The sequence below is a fragment of the Pelodiscus sinensis genome, chromosome 3 (assembly GCF_049634645.1).
Source record: "Pelodiscus sinensis isolate JC-2024 chromosome 3, ASM4963464v1, whole genome shotgun sequence".
Lineage (NCBI taxonomy): Eukaryota > Metazoa > Chordata > Testudines > Trionychidae > Pelodiscus > Pelodiscus sinensis.
Genome location: NC_134713.1, coordinates 46,331,923 through 46,350,670, shown reverse-complemented (window position 1 = coordinate 46,350,670; position 18,748 = coordinate 46,331,923). Strand labels below are relative to the sequence as shown.

At 42.4% G+C, this 18,748-nt stretch overlaps 1 long non-coding RNA gene across 1 annotated transcript in view; it reads left to right on the top strand.

Moving 5' to 3' along the window:
- LOC142827586 (uncharacterized) overlaps positions 1 to 18,748 on the top strand; it is a 51,887-nt gene that overhangs the window by 26,058 nt on the left and 7,081 nt on the right. The gene's annotated exons all lie outside the window — the stretch shown is intronic.

The following is an 18,748-nucleotide window of genomic DNA, read 5'->3' as shown; positions in this document are numbered from 1 at the left end:
TAGGCACCCCCGCCCTTTCCCAGTTCCTAGGGCTTCAGGTGAAAGGCATCTAACTTTACCCATCTATGAGCTCTGGGAAAACCCCTTTGTAATATATTAATATCTATTTGTTAACAATCACCCAAACAGAATGCATATGCTACACATACAATACTCTCCACTCCCAATAAGACAGATAAACATTTTTTGATGCCAGGGATTAGGTCCATATGAGGGACACAAGTTTCTGCATAGTGTCGTTGGCAAAGTGTTAAAAAGTCAGCACTTATAGTCAAGCTGTTTCGTGGAGGTAGTTCCCAAAGAATATCTGTTTGGACCTCAGTTTATCTAGTGAAACTTGAGTCCTGTGTAGTATACCTTAAGCCGGGCTAGAGAACTTCCGGTATGTGGATTGGACACAGTCCATCAAGGTTAGCAAATGGCAGGCTGTGAGATAGATTGTTTACCTGAGCAGCTGCAGGCATGGAGCTGCACATTTCCCAGTGGCTATGGTTCTCCTTTCCTGGACAATGGGAGTTACAGGAAGTGGTGGCCCAGTCTGCATCACTTTCTGCAGCTTGCATTGGCTGGGAACAGCAAACTGCAGCCACTGAGAGCTGCAGAGCTTCATGCATGTGGGCATTCATCTAAACAAATTGTCTGGTGTCCCACCCGGGGATAACCTAGATGAGCCATGTGTAGTCAGAGAAAATCAAACTGAAAATCAGAAGAGTCACATGCCAGGGTGGAGTTCTGGGAGTGTGTTTAAGAAGTGGAAGAATCTGGAAGGGTCAGTGCTGAACCTCGAGGTGCTGGGCAGCTGGCCAGGAGGACTAAGTTCAAAGGAGCAGGTACCAGACAGCAGATCTGTGTCCCAAGACTGTGCCGAGGACCCCAAGAGAGAGGCAGTGGCTAGCCTCCATTCAGGCTTTGGGAGGTCTGAAATACCCCAGGGATCCAACCTCCGGGTTCTTCACAGCAATCTGGTGGCTGACTGGCAAGGCAGAGCAACTTGATCTGTGACATGTGGGTCATCAGCAGGATTTGGCTCTTTAGATCTACAGTGCAGATGTCTACCACAAGATTAAAGGAGTAAATGGTAACACTAGTTGGCTATTGATCTATGTGGAAGAGTGACAGGTAGCCAATGAGACACTTCACCGGTAGGTTTTGTAACTGTGTGCTGGCAGCAGCAAAATATAGAGATGGAGGACACCAGGCCATGATTTCAGACTCTGGAGCAGGAGTGTTCTCTGGTGTTTATAGACCATCTTCCTCTGTGTCCCCATCTTGCCTACTCTTCTCCTCTGCTTCTGTCCAGTTCCCCAACCTTAGCTTCGTGTCCTCTTCCACTCTGCTATCTAATCCCTTAATTCCTGCCATTCCCTCTGTGCACTCATATATCCCTCTTCCCCCCCCCCCAAACATGTAGCCAGCTGTGGTGTGTCTAGACTACAGGGTTTTGTTGACAAAAGTGAACTTTTGTCAACAAAACTATACCTATGTCTATACTAGCGCTGAGTTCTGTCGACATAACATCGACAGAACTCGGCAGTTTTGTCGACGGCGGTAAACCTCATTCTATGAGGAATAACGCCTTTGTGTCTACATCTCATGTTGACAAAGCAGCTTGCTTTGTCGACAGAACTAGATGTAGTCTAGATGCTCTTTGTCGACAGCAGCCTGTAGTCTAGACGTACCCCTGGGAAAAACATTCTACATTGAGCCTCTCTCACAGCTGTGGCTCTTATCACATGAGGCAGGGCCCAGCTCCCTGGTCCAGTTCATTGGCTCTCGCCACTCATAGGTTTGAAGGAGCCTGCAACTCTATTACTTGATGCACAGTCAGGGCCCTCCTCCCATGATACCTCACCCTGTGCCTTTCCTGCCTCTGGCACTGCCTGATGTGTCCATTCACTTGCTGAGCTGGGCCTTTATGCGGGTGGCACAGAGGCTCAGAAAATGACATGACAGAGATAGATCACGAGGAAGGATTAAGCCTTCTGGGCTTTAGCCATCTACCATCTATGCCCACACTTCCTCCTTACCTCCTCCTCCCCTGGCTTCTTCCCCCCCCCATCTGCTCATATTACCCCTTGCATTTGAATCAGGCTGCAACTTCTCCCTCCTCTATACCCCCTAAACATCAGCTGAGCAGTCACTGAGAGCACAGGAAAAAGTCTCCTTGCTTTCAGTGTTGATGCTCGTTGCCACAAGCAATTCTAATGGTTCAATTCTAATGAAAGTCCACTTCAGTCCATGCATCCCTGCACTGGAAAATGCCCACTATAGATTACATCTTCAGAGAATTTAGCTGCCAAACTTCAGCAAGCCTCTATTGTGCGTATGAAATTTGGGATTTTTCAGAGGCTTATAATTTGTCCAAATTTCAACCAATTTTTCACAGGTATAGCAAAAAGCACTTCCCTATCCTCAAAGCAAATTTCCTGCCAAATTTCAAGTCCCTGTTCCAAAGTATGGAAGAGCCAGAATTTCCCAACAAACTAATATTTGAATGAGAGAAAGAAAGAGAGAAAGAAGAAAAAAACAAAACATGGGCAACATATTTTCCCCCATGTTGTTCTTAGAAACAGCTGAACCATTTAAACTACAAATCTTAAAACAAATCCATCCTAAGAAAGACTTGCATCATGGAAAAATTCTGCTTGAATAATTTGCTTGTGAGAGGAAATGTATAAGCAATTGAAAATAATGCCCAATAATTTGGAAGTGGTGAACAACCTAAATGATAGGCAGAATACCAGCTCTGCATGTAAAATACAGAACACACGATAGAATGGTGGAGTGTACATGCTTTGTCATTATTAAACTTAGAAAGTATTCAGTACAGATCCAAATTTCCCTACCATATCTAAGTAGGTTCCAGTAAGAAGAGATGTTTCTACTTGGAATCCAGAAATACTGTGACAGAAATCAAAGAATGACAAAACTCCTTACAAATCATTATTTATGTTTCCAATGGGTTCTGGAAATTATGGAAATTATGCCAGCTGATGAACAATACAGTCTGTGGAATATCAAACCCAGACGCCAGAAGTCCTATTATTGTCTTAAACGAGCAGATCAGAGACATGTTATGTTATTGAAGTTGAGAGTCAAAGGCTTAAGGGGCTAAAATATTTTTTAGAAAAAATATTTGAAACTAAGAGATATTTTAATATTCATATTAATAAAAATGCATCAAATTAAAGAGTTAAATTTAGCTACCAGCTTTGTAGGTATAATTAGAACAGAAAAGGTCATGTTTGGCTATGGACAGAAATGTCTATAGCGAGAGAGTTGTTTCTACAAGCTGGTAAGGTTAAAATGATTAATTAAAAATTCTCTTTTGTGGCTAATATTCAATTCTTTTTGTTACAGTTTCTTTCAAGTAAAATCACAAAACTAATTTCAGAGAGACGCTAGTGTAGATGAAAAAAGGGCTTTTATTAAATGTTCTATTTGCAGATGCATATATTTCAAACAGTCTTCAATAAACTAACATACTTTCTGTAGGACATTGAGATCTACAACCAGTATTGCTAGCAAATTCTTCATCTGCTGAAGTGTGCTCATGAGGATTCCTAACTTGTGCATGAAACACAAGTTCATTTCAAGAAATAATGTTGTAAAGTCTTAAGAGAGGAGCATGGATCAATAATCTTAATGTTGAAACACTGCCTCCAGCTGAGTAAAGAATGTTGGCAATCTGATTATTTTCTGCAGAGAAAAAATGTGTTAATTTTTAATAAATGCTAAACTTGTGAAAAATGCTAATAGTTTATTATGAAACTTCTTACCTTCTTATAACTATTTTCTTTCATCCTTGTGCCTAATCCAAGAAGTCATTTCCTCAACTTTAAATGTATTTTTTCCACTTTGAACAGCTTTTTTAGAATATGAAGCTCACCACAAAACACTGCAAGGGGTTCACATCTTGGAATTTAATTGCACATCAGTTTTCCAATATTTATATTAACTGTTCTAGGCAAATATTAGGCACATCTCAGAGAACAGTAAAACTTGAAGAGACAGAAAATATCCTTTAAAGGCTTTCTTTGTAGCCAATAAACAATTTGCAGAAATGAAAATTCTCTGCTTTATCGTAAATTATGCACAAAAGCCCTGATCTTGCAAAAATATGTGTTTAACTTTAGGCATGTGAGTTGTTCTATTGAGGAACAACTCATTGGCATTGGCCATTAGAATTTAAATTTAAGCATGTCTTTGTGTGATCAAGGCTTTGGACACCACAGGACAGTTTCTTGCTGATGACAATGTGCATAACTTTATTGAAGTCAAGAGAGCATTCTCAGTTTACAACCATTGAGGGTCTGCCCAATACTGCAGACTTATCTATATAGATGGACGCTGCTGAATGGAGCGTCACTGAACTCAGTAAGGATCTAGAGAAGGCTAGGAGTCTATAGGGATAGCTCAGTTTGTAATTGTGTAGCCTTTTGACTTGATCCAATAGCAATTTGTCTGATAGCTGGAACATTGTCACATGATTTTGACTGGTCTATTGCTCTTGTGGAAATGTGCTCTTGAAAATAGAGGGGAAACAATTAATTATACATGTCAAATCCTATCCTAAATATTGGCTCTCTATAAACTTAAGGCTAGATTCATAAAAAGATATAAGCATCTAACTTCCACTTAAGGTGCCTAAATCCAAAATGCAGAACTTCAAAACACCTGCTCAGTTGCTGCCTGACCCACCTAAAATCCCATCAGCAGTCATTGGTCTAGAGAGAGTGCAAGAATGACTCTATAGGCCAATAGTTAGTGTGCTCATCTGAGAGGTAGGGTGCTAGTGTCCATGTTGTAGTGAACATTTTAATACTAGTATGAAGTGAAATAGTTTCAACAGGAAAGAATGAGAGGGGCCTGCCCCAGACTATCCCTAAGCTCAATGCTTAGGGAATTCTGTTGGGTAGTAGACATGGATTCAAACCTCTCCTGGGGTATGTCTACACTACAGAGTTAGTTCGAACTAACTTAGTTCGAATTAGTTAATTCGAACTAAGCTAATTTGAACTAACGCGTCTAGAACTAAAAACTAGTTCGAATTAGCATTTTGCTAATTCGAACTAGCATGTCCACATTAAGTGGACCCTGAACAGGGCTTAAGGATGGCCGGAAGCAGTGCCGGCAGGGCATCAGAGGAAGACTTAGAGCATGGAGATGCTGTGTCAGGCTAGCCGAGGGCTGTGCTTAAAGGGTCCCGACCCCCACCCCGGACAGACAGTTCTCAGGGGTGCCCCGCTTGCAAAGCAGCCCTGGCTTGGAGTACCCGGAGTGCCCACACTGGGCACATCACAGCACTCGGCCATCAGCCCGGCTGCACTTGCCGCAGGCTGCCATCTGGGGAGAGGGGGCAATCAGGGGGCTGCAGGAGAGCTTCCACCCCCAGAAACCCACAGAGCCAGCCCAGTCCTCCCAATCGGGGGCTCGTACCCCATTCCTCCCTCACTTCCTTCCACTAACCTTTCCCTAGCCCCTTTTCTTGATGTACAAAATAAAGGACAATTGTGTTCAAAAATGGAATCTGTCTTTATTGAACAAAACTGGGGGAGACTGGGAAAAGGAGGTGGGAGAGGGGAAGAGAGAGGCTGGGAGAGGGGAGGGCAACTACAATGATCAGGGGTTTGGAACAGCTCCCATATGAAGAGAGGCTAAAGAGACTGGGACTTCTCAGCTTAGAAAAGAGGAGATAGAGCGGGGACAGGATAGAGGTCTCTAAAAGCAGGAGTTGGGTGGAGAGGGTGCATACAGAAAAGTTATTCATTAGTTCCCATAAAGAAGGACTAGAGGACACCAAAGGAAAGGAATGGGTAGCAGGCTTCGAACTAGTAACAGAAAGTTCTTCTTCACAAAGCAAAGAGTCAACCTGTGGAATTCCTTGCTGCAGGAGGCTGTGAAGGCTAGAACTAGAACAGAGTTTAAAGGGAAGTGAGATCAAGTCATGGAGGTTGGGTCCATGGAGTGGTATTAGCCAGGGGGTAGGAGTGGTGTCCCTGCCCAAGGTTTGTGGAAGGCTGGAGAGGGATGGCACGAGACAAATGGCTTGGTCACTGTCTTCAGTCCATCCCCTCCAGGGTCCCTAGGGTTGGCCGCTGTCGGCAGACAGGCTACTGGGCTAGATGGACCTTTGGTCTGACCCAGGATGGCCATTGTAAGCTCAGGGCTCAGGTTCGGGGGTCTCAGTGGACCCCCTTGATTTTCATGCACACCTGCTCCTGGGTGGCCAGGCTGGCAGCTCTCCTGCCCAAGCCGGCCACTTTCCTGTGGCTAGTGCGGAGATCGTGGACAAGGTCCACGATGTCCGCACTTGCCCAGGCGGGTGCCCGCCTCTTGCGGTCCCGGGCAAGCTCCCGGGAGCCGCCAGCCTGGTCCCGGGAAGAGGGGGAGGGCTGGGGGGCATCAGGTGGCTGGCTCTATCCGTGCCAGGTGCAGGGTCTGCTGGCTGGGTGCTGGCAGGCTTGCACCTGGCACGGGCACCGCAGCCAGCCCGTGCCCCTTTAAGGGGTCTGGGGCCGGGAGGGGGGCATAGAGTTTCCCTGGTGTTGACCAGAGTGGCCACCAGGGAAACCTGGGGAGGGCTAGCCTCCCACTAGTTCGAAGTAAGGGGCTACACAATCCTTAATTCGAACTAGCTAGTTCGAACTAGGCTTAATCCTCGTAAAATGAGGTTTACCTAGTTCGAACTAAGCGCTCCGCTAGTTCGAATTAAATTCGAACTAGCGGAGCGCTAGTGTAGTGCCTATTAAAGTTAGTTCGAACTAACGTCCGTTAGTTCGAACTAACTTTGTAGTGTAGACATACCCCTGCATACCACCCAGAATGGGGATTTGCACCCAGGTGTCCCATGCCCTGATTGTACTCTAGCCACTCAGCTATAAGTTATAAAAGAGATGGTACCCTTGCCTCAGGTTTTGTGAGAAAGGGCACAGGCATGTAACTGCAGAAAAGGATTCATGATTGTGAATCTCAAGCACAGAGTCACCTCCCTCTGACATGGATGTAGTGGCTTAAATTCCTTTGAGGGATGGGGTATAGGTCATATATGCATCCTCAGAATTTCCTATTGGCACCTAAGTCCATTAGCTACTGTAATGCTGTGTCTCCCATCTGTGGATCTAGCCTTTTTTTAAAATGACTATGCTGATCAGTGTAAAACAGAAGCTGATTGAATCTTATAGGAAGGGAGAACAGTAAAGAAAACTAAGCTAAAAATATAAAATCCCTTAGCACTGCTAACAATGAGAACTTCTCCAACACAGCTCATAAGAAAATTCAATTAGTGACTTTTTCCTGAAGTCCAAGGAGCCTGTCACTAGGGATGTGCTTTGTTGAAGTTGCTTTGTTTGCATGGATGTCAGCATGCCACAGTGTTGATATTGATTGTGATAGATGTCAGCATGCGCAACATTATGTCTACAAGATACAAAGTAATAGGTACTTTTATAAATGCCTAGACAGAAGTATTTGAAGGATGTAAACACCAGTGATGGAGACGAGTGACATGGAATATAACTAGTTAGCAATCTTATTACTCTGACCAAATGAAAATACAGGTTGGCTATCTGTAAGGAACAGATGAGATCTCAGACTCTGAAACAGTCTCACAAGAGAAATGGCTGAAGCCACATCAATGGAGTCATTGAAACAAAACTGGACAAAGCCCTTGGTGATATATGGAAGTATACTGCTGTTGAAACATGTGCAACTGGGCCCAATAAGATGTTTGCATTTAAAACTTTTAAAATTACTTTTCCAAACATCAACACAAGAGTTTATAGAAAAGGCACATTATATAAATCAAAGCATTAGAAACCAAACAAGAATTGCTTTGAAAGCTACAAATTCCATGTAAATCTTGTTACAGAATGGGAAAAATGGGGCCTCAAAATCATATGGATTATCTCCAAACAAAACCATGAATAAAAACAATGTTCTTTGAAGATTATAGAAGGAAACAAAAATGGGAGGGGGATGAGCCAAAGGGCATGTCTACACTGAAAGGCAAAAGTCAAATTAACATACGAAACTTCAGCTACATCAATTGCGTATCTTAATTCAACTCATATCTCAATTGCCTGGGTGACTTCCTTTCTTAATGAAAGGTGTGAAGAAGGAGTGGCTGCATTAAAGAACTGTGCATGTTCTTCCACTTTTACACATGGAGTCAGGATGTTGCCTGCTTGAGGCTTTCAGTAGATCTAACTAGATGATCACAATGGTCTCTTCTGGCCTTATAAGCTATGAATCGATTATTATTGATGGTCTGCAGTCACAAAGAAGTCAAGGGCTTGCACATGGACAGAAGGACCTGCCTAATTATGGTATAGATGTTGCCAAAATGTTATTTGATTTGAGAATATTTTTGTATTTGGTATAAACTGCAATGCGTATGAAAGTGTATTTTGTCTCTTCCATTTTGTAGGCCTAGAGAAGCCTGAGTAACTATTGTATTTCAATTCACTGGTTTGGTGTATGAAAAGGGATACTTTGCTGTCATCAATACTAGCAGTAAATCAGACTAAGGCCAAAACACAACACAATTTTATGAAGATTGAGCACTATATCTTTTTCTGTGTGACAGATTTTGATCAGCTCTACTTTTTATTGAATAGGCAGTTCTTTAAGTTTCAACTTTTGTTACAGTATGAATTAGACCTCAGAGAGTGATTTTTGCAATAATAAAAACTTCTGAACAGAACTATTAAGATAATGATAAAGAAAATGATAATTTCTGAAGTATTACAATTGTCTCACCTTAGTGAATAACAAGATTTATCTAACAAATATTAAGCAAAGGGCTTACACAGACACACACAGGAAAATTAACCCAAATTAGCCAAAGGTATGAACTAAGAGTGGATTAGTTAAACTGCATTAAATCCCTGTCTGAATACTCTCATTCAGAATTAAAGTGTCCTTGATTTGGTTTGCTTTAATTCACGTACAGACACATTAGTTCTTAATGAGAGTGTTGCTCAGGGATTTAATATAGTTTAACTAATCCACTGTTAATTCACACTTCGGTTAATTCAGATTACCTTTCCTGAGTGTCTCTACATAGATAAGTTTAAAGTTGTCCCAATAGTGTTGAAGATGCTGACACAAACAAGGAATTAACAAAATCCATGCTAATGTCAACTCTCTTCGGAACTTGTGTGAAAGGGTGCTAAATAGATGACAGAAGAAATAGATTCAACCATTACCATGAAAATAAGAATAATATTTAAAAAGCTACACTACTCTTTTAAAATTTATAATATCCAGCATTTTTCTGTACATATTTGAACAGTATCCTGTTGGTTTGCAAACTTCACTTTGGCATGTATAACTATGAATGCTATGTATTTGCCATAAAGTTTAACAGCTCCTTTTGATCCATGGCCACCCCTCAAAATTCCACTTAGTACATACCTGGATGGGAAGAATCTAACTGGGTGACAAAAAAAAAAAAAATCTAAACTTTTTTGTCAGAAATCGAGTTTCTGAACTGTGGTCTGTGAGTTACCATGTTCACTGTCTTGCTAAGACTTCTATTGTGGCTCAGGAACTGGCTGCTTCAGTAGACATTTGTGTTCTTTTGGAAGACTCATTGTTGTAAAAGAAGCTACAGACAAGTGGAAAAATCTATTTACCTGGATAGTAAGATCAGGATCTTCATTTGATAGGAATTGTGGACCTATATGGTATAAATTAAAAGTGGCATATGTCATCCAGAGGTACTTGTTTTATTTATGCACTAATTGTCTAACATGGTCTTGAAAATTATTTGTGTTTAATTAACTTGGTAAAAGACAATATTCTGTGTGTCATATAAATGCATTCCTTTTAGCCACCTAAGAATCATGTACTGGAAGTCAGCAGAAAGAGGTCATCATTGATTCTGGATCATGTTCTTACAGGGAATCAATAGTCCCCAACACAGGGATGTTAATTGCCTTTCAAATTGCTGGACTTGTTCCATAAGGTGATTTTTTAAAATTTCTACAATAAATAATTCTGTATGAAAGATGATTTAAAATACATTTTTCAACATCATATGCAAGATATTTTCCACTTTTCTTATTGTTTATAAACATTGTTACCTGGGGGACAGATTTATAATTTCATTCTTTTTCTAAGTAAATTAAATGGAAATTCAGTCTCTCTTTTATATTTAAATTGCTTTCTTGTGGGGGGAGATGATGGTGCTTAATCAACAGAAAAGTTTTGTTTCTACACAAACTTTACCTCATTTGCAAAAATACAATACAATACAATAAAACTAAAACTAAAACTAAAACTAAAATCTTTACCTTGTGTGCAGTCAAACTAAGCTAGGAGAATTATTTCTGTCCACTTCAGAACTGCAGCAGTTAGCCTAAGAGAGCTGGATATGCACGTCATGAACAAACACAGCTCAAAATAGAATCAGCTCCAAATTATCATTGTGCATTGCCTTTAAAGTGCAATGAGATAATGTTTGCTTCATGTTGCAGTAATATGTCATGATGCTGCATCATAGTGACTAAGGGCTAGATTCACAAAGGGACTGGGGCACCTAAAATGGCAAGGTGAGCATCTAAATCCAAAATTCCGATCCTCAGAACTACTGCTCAGCTACTATCTAAGCCTGTGGGCACCTAAATTCTCTAGGCACCTAAATGTCAGTGAAATCCCATATGCACTTAAATTTCTGCTGGTGAGCATGCAGAAAGATTCCTATGTTTTGCTGCCATGGAGATTTCTCTAACTAGACATACCTCAACCAGCTCCCTTAGGGTATGTCTACACTACCACCCTTGTTTGAACTAGGGTGGTAATGTAGGCAACCGGAGTTGCAAATGAAGGCCGGGATTTGAATTTCCCGGGCTTCATTTGCATCTCGCCGGGTGCCGCCATTTTTAAATGTCCGCTAGTGCGGACTCCGCGCCGCACGGCTACACGCGGCATGGACTAGGTAGTTCAGACTAGGCTTCCTATTCCTAACTACCGTTACTCCTCGTTTCACGACCTTAATCCTGGAGGCGGGCTCAAAGGCCAGGTACTGGATCAGAGCCTGAACAAAAGGCAGAGGAAGGAACAAATGTATTACCAACCCTTCATGGACAAGTGGTTAGTGTGCTCTCCCAGAATGAAGAAGGTAGATAATCAAATCCATGCTTTGCTTGCTGTGAAGCAAGGGTTTGAACCCAAGTCTTCTACTACCCATTTAAGTGCCCTAGCCACTGTTCTGAGTAGATCTCTCTTTTTCTGCTTTTTTGTGAAATACATAAATATTAATTGGCATCAACACCAGAACCAAGGGCTCCCAGGTGAGTGCCCTGGCCATCAGGCTGGGAGTCATTCCCATTCTGGCCCCATGATATTTTAAAGAATTTTAGACAATGTTTAACAGCTTCAAGAAGAGAGATGGCGATCTCGGCTCCATTGTAGACCACCCTCTAGTCTAGTGGCTAGGGCACTCTCAGGGGTGGTGGGAAACCTGAATTCAGTCCCCTGCTCTGAGTCCAGCAGTGCTGCTGGACTTGGCTCTAGGATATAAGTAGAGGAAACATTACCGCATTCCAGTTTTCTGTGAGAAAGTGATGGCCTGGCTTACATCCCTACGTGTTCTCAGTTAAGGTCTCATGGCTTAGAATCCTGAGTGGAGTGAGGTGCTTTCTTTAAGCTCAGTCATAGGTGCCTAACTCCCTTTGAGAGGCAGGGCGTAGACACCCAACCTTTGCCTTCTCCTATTTTCTGTTTGGCAAGCTTGTGTGGCTCCCTCTCCTGTGTGCTGGCTTCTGTGACTCTCATTCTTAGGTGCCTAACTCTTCCCATGCATTGTTCATGAAGCCTGGACATTTAAATTGGGGCTGTGGATTGCCTGAGATGTCAGGCTGCTTAGACATGGACACACTGAGCCTTACACTAGAAATTAAATCAGTTTAACTACTTCACTCAGAGGTTAAACTGACTGTGACGTGGCGGGCCGCCTCCACCCCACGGACGTGGACCCACCCCGCACTGAACCCGCGGTCATCCTAACACTCCTCGGGACGGCCCAAGGGGTAAGGGCAACGTGCGGCACGTGCTCTGCAGCTGCCGCCCAGCTGAGGAGCGGAGCGAAAGGTCCGCTACTGGCAGGGAGCTGGGGGACGGGGGAAGAGGCGGAGCTAACGTGCGCAGTGACCGACGTCACCACATCGGAATGCCGGCGTCGACATTTAAAATCTAACTGGGCCAGGAGTAGGGGAGAAGGGGGCGGAGAACGCGGGAGTGGAGGAGGTAGAGGAAACAGACTAGGGAGGAGAGAAGACGGACCCATGTGGCTGGGACCGAGACTGGTAGGGGAGTCACGGGGGAGCTGGAGACGGAGGGTCTGAACGGGGAGTGGGGAATAGGAAGCAGCCCAGGGCAGGGTGAGGAGCTTGCGTGCTGGTGAGTTTCGGGCAAGCGCCTCACTGGCAGGACAGGACCCAGTGATCCTGTCCTTAGGGCCCTGGGCTGGGGTCTGGGAGAGAGGGTGGGCCCGGACCTCCCTATTCCCCATTGGCAAGAAAATTGAGGGTGCCACAGCGAACAAAGGGGAGCGGTGGAGAAACGGAGGGTGGGCTAGCCACCTCCATTACACTGACCTAATCCCCAGTGTAGACAGCACTCGGTTAAAGCAAGAATTCATCCACTGATCTAGCAATCACCTCTCAGGGAGGAAGATTGCCTACCATATCACAGACATATATTGAATATCATCTGGAGTGTTTTACTGGCCATCAGTTAGGCCAATGGGAGTCTCCCCACCAGCCAGGACTTCTGTTTCAGGTTGGGTATTTTCTAAAGTGAGATGGATAGGAGAATGGAAAAAAGTATTTTGCATTGCTCAATCAAATGGATGGAGCCTGGTAAATGTTCTGTGGCATTCACTCTACAAAGCATTGAGTCACAGGCATAGATACAAATCAAAGCGCTCATTTGTCTCTCCAGAGATGTTCTATACAAATCTAGACCAATGGTTGTCAACTTTTCCAGGCGACTGTACCCCTTTTAGAACTCTGATTTGTCTTGCATGCCTTGCATTATGCTTCACTTAAATACTACCAGTTTACACAATCAGACATAAAAATACAAAGATGTCTCAGCATGTTATTACTGAAAAAATGCCTACTTTCTCATTTTGCTACATAATTATAAAATAAATCAAATGGAATATAAATACTATACTTACATGTCAGCGTAGAGTATGTAAAGCTGTATAAAAGTTATTGTATGAAATTTTACTTAGTACTGCCTATGCTAGGGCTTTATAACTGGTGTAAAACTAGGCAAATATCTAAGGCTACATCTAAACTACACCTCTCTGTCAGCAGAGGGATGTAAATTAGACATATCAAAAGTGCAAAATGAGCTGATGTACCCTTCTGGAAGACCACTGCATAGCCTCATCAGTACTTGTACCTCTGGTTGAGAACCACTGGTCTAGACTTCGAAAGAGCTTTTGCATTAGTCCAGCGTTTAATGCAAAGTTTAAGCTAGAGGCACAAAACCATTTCAGGCAAATATGCATGACAGAGGACAGGATTTGTGTAGGTGGAAAAAGTGACATAACTCAAACTACACCTTGCCACTCCCTGCAAATCTATTGCTGAGTTTGAAGATGACAGTACTGGTAGAAAGAAACCTTCTCCCAGGGCTCCTGTGGTGGCCACAGATGTAACTGGATGCAGAAACAGCTTTCAAGCACAGGGATGCAGAGCTTGGGAGCAGCCTGCCAGTCCATGTTTTCCTCCTAAGCACTCAGCTCTGTCTTGAGTGATGTGCAGCCTTCTGAGGTAGGGACCTGCAGCTACCAGAGCTGAGGAGTCAATAAAAAAAAACACATCAGAGCCAAATACAATCAGAAAAGAAACAAAGACATACAATAAAGGAGACAAAAGTTATAAAAGGGACAGAAAAATCAGATGTAATCACATAATGCAAGGGGAAATGGGGAGGAGATAGCTTCCAATCCATCCCACTGGGACTTATCACTCATCTAAATTTGTGAGCAATTGTCTTTGAGAATCTGCCATCAATTTATGCTGATTCTTCCATGCTCAAGCCAGAGTGCTAGAGGATACTAGAGCAGTGCATTCATCACAGAAATGTACATGACACAAAACCTACAACAAACAAACAAAGCAAACAAACAATGTGGTTTTACTTAAAACTGGTGGGTTTATCCAGTTAGATGGCTGTTTTTATCTTTCCATTTGAAGCAGATAGATCTTTCTCCTGTAAAATAAATAGAAGATACCACTGAACTAATGTAAAATAATTTGTGTACAAGATTGTGCAGATGTGCAACTTTATTATGAACCATGTGGATATAATTCAGGAAGTGTTTTGCCCTTCACTGACCACCCATGATGAGTGTTTATATATGTGATCACTAAAATTCACAACTGGCTTTCATATTTTTTCTATGACATTGCTGGAAGGTGTATCAGATCCTGACTCATTTCCATTGCAAAATCCTCAGCTGTTGAAAACTTTTGCCTTGCTATCAATATTCTACATGCCATCCCAGCCACATGCTGTAAGATGATGTTTAAATCATAGTACAGTACAACAGAACATGGCTCACATTTAAACCCAATCAATGTAGGGAGAGACTGTACTTTCTAAATCTACTATATATTTGAGAAAGTTTGTCAGTCTGTGAACGAGTCTGTCTGTCCATCTGTTTGTTCAAAAACTCCTCATAAATGGGAAGAGCTAGAACTATCAAATTTGGTCTGCATCTTCATCTTATCATAACTTAAAGCAAAGTCTGGATTTAGTTATGTGGGATGGGGGCTGAAGCTCTCCCCCAACTGGTACAGGGACACAATAAAAAGTTCTCCTCCTAAACATCTAAGAGAAGTAACAGTGTTAGTCTGTATCTGCAAAAAACAAAGTGGAGTCCTGTGGCATCTCAGAGGCTGGCAGACTTATTAGGGCATAAGCTTTCATGGGTAAAACCCACTTCATCAGATGAATTGGAGTGGAAGTTATCTGATGAAGTGGGTTTTACCTATGAAAGCTTATGCCCAAATAAATCTTGTATCTGACATGACACAGGAGTCCATCCATTTGTTTCTCCTAAATGATAAGAGCTAAGACCACCAAATTTGGTATACAGCTTCCATCTATCGTAACTTAAAACAAGGTAGGGATTTTGTTATGTGTGTGGGCAGGCTGAAGCTCCCCACACTCCAATTCGTATGGGGATGCATAAAACCATAAAAAAAAAAAGACAGACTCACCAAGCAGGTGAAAGGGGCTGGTTGGGGGCATCTCTCCCTCCCAGGACTGCTCCAGTCCCAACCCTCCTACCTTCAGGTGCCCTTTAGGGAGGGCAAGGGGGCTATAGCTCCCCTCACTGCTTCATACAGGCTGCTGGCTGTTCCCCTTCATCACCTTCATTGATTAAAACCCAAATTAAAGTCTAAGAAGAAGGCAGAAATATGGATCTAACAACAGCCAATGTCAGACAGAGATTGTGAAAAGTATGGAACAAAATCCATGTAGGTTTTGTTTGCGTAGACAAGTCTACAAAATGACAGAATGAAGCCCTAAGAAAGCAGACTTTTGCATCATTATCACTAAACATATGGACTGTGTCTACACTGGCATGAATTTCCGGAAATGCTTAAAACAGAATAGTTTTCGTTATAAGTATTTCCGGAAAAAGAGCGTCTACATTGGCAGGCTGCTTTTCCGGAAAAGCCCTTTTTCCGGAAAAGCATCTGTGGCCAATGTAGACGCGCTTTTCCGGAAAAGAGCCCCGATCGTCATTTTCGCGATTGGGGCTTTTTTCCGGAAAAGACTACTGGGCTGTCTACACTGGCCCTTTTCCGGAACAGTGTTCAGGAATAAGGACTTATGCCCGAGTGGGAGCAGCGTAGCTTTTCCGGAATAGCGGCTGATTTTGTACAGTAGAGCGTCGTTGCTTTTCCAGAAATTCAAGGGCCAGTGTAGACAGCTCGCAGCTTATTCCGGAAAAGCGGCTGATTTTCCGGAATAAGTGGCCCAGTGTAGACACAGCCATGGTTTGACCTTATTTTTCCAGTGCAATGGTGAAGCAACTGCATAAATGTGGAAATGTTAGACAGAAGCAAAAATATAAAGCACTTAAAATCTGAAGAGGCATAAGATAGGGGAAAAAAGCTTGATTATAATTTAAATCTTTGATACCATGGTCCCCAAGAAAATCTTTGTTGTTCAATCACACATTTATATATTAGTGACATTTCATGTGCTTAAGCAAGCACTTGAAAGTGATATTTAATCTGTGTGCAGTTAACATTCTGTCACCTGACAGATGACAATGCTAAAGAAAAAAATTTAAAGTCAGTGTTCTTATTTAGTCAGGTATGATTAGGAGATTAGATTTACAAACAGCACTACCAGTTTCTTATCTTGTGTTGTGACAGCATTAGTGTTTGCACCTCTGGTGCAGGTTTAGAAAATGAAGAAACAAGGTACACTCTCACGGTAATGCATTTGGACATCTTCACTAAATTACACATGTACTTGCATGCACTGAAACCAGGTGTATCACTGACCCTTTTCTTTCCTTAAAAAAGTAAGTTCTTTGAAAATTGACTGACATTTTCTATTAGTAAAAAGATATCATTCGGTTACTTGTGGTAGATTCCAGTTCAACAGACATGGGATTTACAGACATAAACAATAATATCCACTAATAAAATGTATGTGATCTGTTAATTCACCTAGTTTCTTTGCTGAGTTCCTCAGTATTGTTACAAGAATACAGGTTATATCTCCCTGGTCCGGAACCCTGAGGACCTGAGTGGTTCCGAACCAGGGAGTTTTCTGGACCACAGGAGCCATCAGCTCTTGGCCATCAGCTCTGGTTCTGAACACCAGCCCCAGCCACTGGGCACTGCTCTGAGCCATGGCTGGAGCTGCACTCCTCACTGCCAGCCCCACGGCTGCCAGCCCTGCTGCTACCAGCCCTGGCCAGGGCTGTGTTCTCAGCTATGCTGGCCCCACTGCCACCAGCCCTGGCCAAGGGTGTGCTCCCCACTGCCGGTCTGGGCTATGGTCCTGGCTTCTGGCCCCACTACCACTGGCTGGGGCTCTCCTCCTGACTCTGGCCACCCCCACTCTCACCAGATTTTAGACTTTCAATCTGCACCTTAGATTCTGAAGGATATCATTGTGAGAGAGCATGACAGCTGTATCTGCAATATATAGATTCAAAATCTACCCTCAATTCCACCACTGCAAACAGAAAGACTGTATGAATATAAAAAAAATGCAGAATTCTGCTCAATATCTTTAAAGAGAGGCAAAATTATGGGCCAAATTTTGCCTCAGTTACATCCAGTCAACCAATGAAATTATAGCAGTATAACTGAAAGCATGGTGAGATTATAGATATTCCTGAAGGAATAATTTGACTCTGGTTTCAATGGGAATTGTGTATGTATACCTAAGTGCATAATTTGGCCCTTCATGACTGTAGTCAAGGAAACAGGTGGAGTGCAGTTATTTAATCCTCTTGGCATTCCAATTAACTCTAGACACTCCAAATCATGCTTCATGTGTTAGAGAGAAACCCTATACTGCTAAAGTTGTTGAAGCACTGCCAACATAATTAAACATTTTCAGCAGTAATTATACAAATGAAATAAAGAAATGGACTTTCCATTTTTGCTGTCTTGGAGAGAGAGCAACAAAACTGTGGTTCTTACTATGTTTATTACTGTAAATTTATGTTCAGAAGTGCAAGAAGAAAGGGTAAGAGAAGTAGCTTTTGCTTTTGGGTTGAGCTGGAAATACATGTTTTAACATCATTTCTTATATGTTAGCTCATAAGGTTTAGTAATCACTTCCAAGGTCACAAAGAGCCTCCTAATTTACTAAGTATTACTTCATTTTGGATGTTCTTAGTGAAGCCTACACACTTATTTATGTTTTCATACCTATTCAGTTATAACCATTTGTTTCCCAATATGTGTCTGAAGTAACTGAGAAATTAAACACATCACTCATGCAGTATATAAAGTGGTCATTTTGGTCACTGAGGGAAAGATTTTCATTTAGAAAGCCAAGGAGAACTGCAAGGATCAGCAGAAGGCAGAATGGATTTGTTGCAAGTATAAGAGAATCATGTTGGTACAAAAAGTAACCCTGAATTATTGTTTATACAGCCCTGCAGTTTGTAAGATCAATATTGTATACACAACAGTACTCTTCACATGGCACTTAGAAGCCCTTTCAGCATGAATCTAGAGCCTTTTCTATATCACAGAAAGTGTAGTCATTTCCTCTAGACACTGATTGTAACAAGGTGTTTCTGATATGAGTTTTTGTGAATTTTTCCTTATTTGCAGTGTACAGATGCCCTTTTGGATTATAAGAAAATATAAGGTACAAAGCTGTTAGTAAACCAAAAATACAAAAGGCATTTCTGAGGTAGTGCATTTTAATACGATTAGTCATCAGAAAGTGCATTCATAACTAGCTCAGGGTATGTCTACACTACCACCCTAGTTTGAACTAGGGAGGTTAATATAGGCAACCGAAGTTGCAAATGAAGCCCAGGATTTGAATTTCCCGGGCTTCATTTGCATCTTGCCGGGCGCCGCCATTTTTAAATCCTCGCTAGTTTGGACTCTGTGCCCGCGGCTACACGCAGCACAGAGTAGGTAGTTCGGATTAGGCTTCCTATTCCGAACTACTGTTACTCCTCGTGGAGTACAAGAGAATGCCTTAAAGCCAGAGGCCACGTGAC